The sequence below is a fragment of the Lynx canadensis genome, chromosome D3 (genome assembly GCF_007474595.2).
Source record: "Lynx canadensis isolate LIC74 chromosome D3, mLynCan4.pri.v2, whole genome shotgun sequence".
In the NCBI taxonomy this organism is placed as follows: Eukaryota; Metazoa; Chordata; class Mammalia; order Carnivora; family Felidae; genus Lynx; species Lynx canadensis.
The window spans coordinates 42,057,525-42,063,365 of NC_044314.2; the positions used below are offsets into that span (position 1 = coordinate 42,057,525).

The 5,841-nt window shown below is 39.6% G+C and overlaps 1 pseudogene; it reads right to left on the bottom strand.

The window, feature by feature from the left end:
* Positions 1-1,755: 1,755 nt before the first annotated feature.
* LOC115528027 lies at positions 1,756-3,778 on the bottom strand (annotated as a pseudogene).
* Between the last annotated feature and the right edge of the window lie 2,063 nt (positions 3,779-5,841).

A 5,841-nucleotide genomic window follows, 5' to 3' on the forward strand; every position in this document is an offset into this window, starting at 1 on the left:
TTAGCAGGTTGAACCTTTGCCATCCTCGGGAGCTATATCAGCCATGGGTAAGCAAGACCTCTTGCCTATGTGTCTGTACATAATCTCCATCTCTGCCAACATGGCCACTTTGTCCATAAACCCATTGTACTAGCAATAGGGTGGACAATGACAAAAGATGAATGATTTCAACTAATTGAGTGATTTTGTCTATATGGTTGATCGGTGTCTCTTCCATGAAAAATTATTTCTGATAGGCATTAACATATGGTACAAAGATCCCTATTCTCCCATTTTCACTTGTACCTCTATGATCCTCTACCCCACACCTTTTTATCTCTTTTTATCTCAGGTTTCTGACCAAGCCATTCCCCACTGCCGATAAATCAGGCTACCTCTCATTCTACATAAAATGGCTAACAGTTGTACCTCCCAAAGATGTTTGGGAGCTTTTGGTAAGATTTTTCACAAATTCGTTTTACAGCCACTAACGTGTGAGGTTATAGCACAGCTAGTGTTCATTTTCTGCTTGAACCCATATACCAGGTCAATCCCTCTACAAGCCAAGCTTGGATTTTTTTTTTCCTTTTTCATTATCTGTACCAAAAGATCATTGATATGGCTTTAAGATGAGCTGAGGTTGAAGCACAGTCAAAGCAAGGACAGAAGGCATTGGCTTCCTGCTTGTGTTTGTTCCCTTTAAGAGGGAACAAACTGGGTTGTACCCTCTTAAAACCCTCTTGGAACCTACGTCATGAAAGGTAGTTCTATATCCATGGTCATGTGTCCTATCTCTATTAGGACACAATAGCATGTCAGGACTTGTTTTAAACAATAAAGAATAAAATTCTCCACTGGAGGTGACATAGTTTTTATCCTAATACCAGAAGTTGACCTTTTGATTTTCCTACTGGGACTTGCCAGACTTGCCATAAACTCCACACAACAGTTTTTCTCAACACTGATATTTATTTTTTTAATTTTTTTTTAAATTTATTTTTGAGAGGGGCGCCTGGGTGGCGCAGTCGGTTAAGCGTCCGACTTCAGCCAGGTCACGATCTCGCGGTCCGTGAGTTCGAGCCCCGCGTCAGGCTCTGGGCTGATGGCTCGGAGCCTGGAGCCTGTTTCCGATTCTGTGTCTCCCTCTCTCTCTGCCCCTCCCCTGTTCATGCTCTGTCTCTCTCTGTCCCAAAAATAAATAAAAATGTTGAAAAAAAATTTTAAATTTATTTTTGAGAGAGAGACAGAGTCTGAGCAGGGGAAGGTTAGAGAGAGACAGAGATACAGAATCCAAAGCAGGCTCCAGGCTCTGAGCTGTCAGCACAGAGCCCCACACAGGGCTTTAACTCAGGAACCATGAGATCATGACCTGAGTTGAAGTCGGATGCTCAACTGACTGAGTCACCCAGGCGCCCCAACACTGATATTTCTAATTGCTCACGATCTGTTGGGGTATATCACTTAAGTGGCTGGACATGTTCTCTAATCCATTTCTGTTCTAAGACCTATCAAAGCTCGTAGCCTTTCACATCACACAGTGTATGGCAGGTGTGGTATTCCTAGGTATGGCAAATACCAGCTGTGGAACACAAAGAAACATAATGGGGGTTATGTTTCTTTTGTCATGGTGTGAGGTGCAAGATGAAATTATTTATATTTGGTTCTGAATGGGATATTCTGGCCTCCCCTTAACCACTAAAAATTTTGCTGTTATGGCAGACACATAAAAATTTGCAGTGGTTACACTCTACTTTTATTTTTCTTTTCTTTTCTTTCTTTTTTTTTTTTTTTTGACAGGAAGCAGGATTTATTGGTAGGCATGAATGGGGAGACGCAGTGCTGAGGTTCTCATGAGTGCTGAGCCCACCATTTGTCCAAGGGGTCACTGATTAGGGATGTATTTGACCCCACAACCATCTGGGATGAGCTGCTTTTCAGCCACCATGTCTTCAAATTTGTCTGCATTAAACTTAGTAAAGCCCCATTTCATGGAAATGTGGATCTTCTGGCAGCCAGGGAACTTGAACTTGGCCCTCTGTAGGGCCTCAATCGCATGCTCCTTGTTCTGCAACTTGGTACAGATGGACATGATGACTTGGCCAGTGTGGACCCTGGCCATTGTGCACTGGGGCTTTCCAAAAGCATCCCACATATCTGTCTGGAGCCTGTCCGCTCCAGCACAGGACAATATCTTTTTGATACAGATGGCATGGAAGGGGTGGAGTTGCACTCGGATGTGAAACCATCTTTGCCACAGATTTTCACCATGTACTTTTTGGCGCAAATATAGGCAGCCTCCAGGGCTTCAGAGGAAAGCTACTCATTCATTTGACACCATGTGGCCACATAGTGGGAACTCATCCACTTTGGCCTTCTTCCACCCCAGGTCAAAAATGTGGGTCTTGGCATCAGGGAGGGCTCTGCCGAAGCAAGACGTTGGATAAAACTTGTTCTTACAATACCAGTAACACCGGGTGGGGCAGTGGCCTGTGGCAACACCGAGATCTTCAGTGATGCATGGAAGGAAAAAAGCTTACTCTCCTTTCTAGGTATTTTTCCAAGGTCTCCAACCTACTATATCTTTCTTGATCACTGACCTAGTTAACGTGATGTCATTATAATAGATACATATAATGTTCTGTAGAACATCCAAACTATATTATATTCTGCCTATAGTATGACAAAGGTAAGGAGAATAAATGTATAATGTTGTTTGTTTATAAATGTAGTTTCTGATCCTTTATGAAAAAAATAACAAACAATACAATCACCAAACTCATAGCCACATACTAATTGAGCGATAGTGCTCCATGAATACTTTCATGTTTCAATACCTTCTGGGCTTCATAAAGCAGACATGTTTAGGAAGCTAGAGATTCTATTTTACTCCTATGATTTAGAGACGTATCTCTCCCAAGCAGATTTATTTGTTTATATTCAAAGGGTTGTAAAAATCTAGGTATCTTTCACTTCCTTTTCCTCAATGTTCAATAATCTATATAATTGTCTATAGAACCCTTTTGGATAAGACTGGTGGTATCGTTACCACATGGCTTCTAATGTTTCAACCATTCCCATTCTTATCTGGGAATCCACTTATATAATCTCCTCTACCATCAGCTGTGGCTTATAGAAAACAGCCAACACTGAGTTTCTTAGTAAATGCCCCTTATAGTTCATTCTCTTTGACCTTAGGAAATGGTCCATTCCTTTATGTGGTGATTAATTATTTTTCTGGTTTTCTAGCCTTACATACTGAAAACCCTCAGTGAATCCATTAAAAAGACAACTTTCAAAAGAAACCAAACAGCTTTGGATCCCTTCTTCCACCCTTTGCCACGGTAATGATGGCATTTTTAAGTATTTTTAAAATTTATTTTATTTATTTTGAAAGAGAGAGTAAGACTACAGGTGGGGGAGGGGCAGACAGAGAGGGAGAGAGAGCAAATCCCAAGCAGGCCCTACACTGTCAGCAGGGAGCCCAACGCAGGGCTTGAACCCACAAACCACGAGATCATGACCTGAGCTGAAACCAAAAGCTGGACGCTTGACTGAGCCACCCAAGTGCCCCAATTATATATTTCTACCTTACTCTACATGGGTATTTTCTTTTCTTCTGCTTCTAGCAACCATCTTAATAGATCATCCTCACCATCTCTTTGATTTCTTGCCAGGTAGTTAAATCCTGTATATCAGAAGAATGCTCCCAACAGTTCCACTTGTCCAATCTCTTGTTTTTGCCCCCTTAATTAATTAGAACATAATTACCTTCGTGCTCCCTCATATCCTGCCAGGACATGTTGGCTTGATCTTGCAGCTTCTTTGGAATAGTCCTTTTCCTGTGTTACAGAACCAACACATTTTGGATTGGGTCATGCTGCTCTAAATTAGTCTTAGTAAATACTAGATCTATATGTAGTAAACAGGAGGAATGACGGCAGATCCCAAGGGAGGATTGTGTTGCCTTTTGTTGTAGTGGTAGAGGTAGCAATCAGGGGAAGGAGAGAGAGTTCTGAATTAACTTCCCAGAAGTCTGGAGAGCAAACTGAAGGTTGACGGAGGGGAGGTGAGTGGGGGGGATGGGCTAAATGGGTGATGAGCATTAAAGAGGGTACTTGTTGGGATGAGCACTGGGCATTATATGTAAATGATGAACCACTAAATTCTCCTGAAACCAATACTACACTATATGTTAACTAAATTGAATCTAAATAAAAATAAACCAGTAAACAAACAAACAAAAAACTAAAGAAATTTAAAAAATAAGGAAGAGAGGACAGGTCACTTCCATAGGCTCAGAGAGTTCAAGAAAATCTAAGGATTCAACATTGTGGTAGAGATTGATCCAGATAATCCTATCCCACATATTTGCTGTCCATTCTTTCTCAACCAAGACCATGGTTTTGGCATAACTCATCTGCTTTACATTTCTTGGACCTTGGTAGTTCTTGCTGGTAAGCAGCTTTCTCTGCTTTTCTCTTGAAGATTATGCTACCAAGGAGACCCTCTGGATTCCATAGGTGGCTTTCAGTTGCCTACTAATCAGTTAGCTTTTTGTTATCTTTTTTTAAATCTAGAATATAAACGGAATTTAATAAAAATCATACAATTTCATTGTCTTTATAATTACTGTTTTATTCATACTTTCCAAACCTGATATATCACACCCATTATTTCAATCTTCCACCCGTATATGACGCCAATTCAGTGAAGAAAGTATTAAGCATTCTATTGCGATACCTAAGTCAATAAGGTAGCACACCTCCATCACCAACATAATAAAGAAATTCCCCTCTGTTGGCTTAAAATACATCAGTTTCCCCATAAAGAGAAGGTTACAATAGAAACATTACTTTCCTAGTTGTGAAAAATCAAGTAATTGCTCTCTACTCCCACTTTAGTCTGTCATGGGCCTTTTGCTTTATAAGTGCCATGTGAAACTCTTAGCTAACAATTGTTAACATGGCCTATAATTCTTTTCTGAATTATCCAGATACTTGTCTTAATTCCCCTATCCCCTCCCAGAATGTGGAGATGCAAAGTAGAACATGGACAGTATCCCAGATATTTGCAAACAATATCCCATAGTTCATTTGCAAATTGGTTTGTATGGGAATTGCCTCAATAGTTTAAGCCTTTGTCCTACTTAGAAAGATTCCAAATAATAGGTTTATTGTATTTGCTTATTTGTTTTTAACTTGAATTATGCAAACAGTTGTTTCAATTTTTCTTCTCACCTATTGAAAAACCACAGGAGACCTTATTACAAATAATCATTTATTAACTATCTGTTTACTATGGGAATTGAAGTCTTGGGCTTTGAAAATATGTCATAAATTACAACTGCTAATATGAAAATGAACATAAAAGTACACTTAAATTTTTTTTTAATTTTGTTTTACATTTATTTCTTTTTGAAAGACAGAGAGACAGAATGTGAGTGGGGGAGGGGCAGAGAGAGAAGGAGACACAGAATCGGAAGCAGGTTCCAGGCTCTGAGCTGTCAGCACAGAACCCGATGCAAGGCTAGAGCCCATGAACTGTGAGATCATGACCTGAGCCGAAGTTGGTTGCTTAACCAACTGAACCACCCAGGAACCCATCACTTTTAAAAATATTTCAATAAAAATAAAAATGGTGCCCATATATTATTTCCATTAAGGTGTTTTGTTATAATAGCATGGATAAAAAATTGGCTAATTACAAAAAAGTCATCATTTGTCCATGGCACGGAGTCACTTTAAATACATGATACAGGATCAATATAAGGAAAAGATTTATTTTGCTTTGTTCTTTTTTGAAGGATGACAAGTTAGGAAACAGAAAACTTCCTTAAATACAAAAATAAATTCCAAGAGCTTT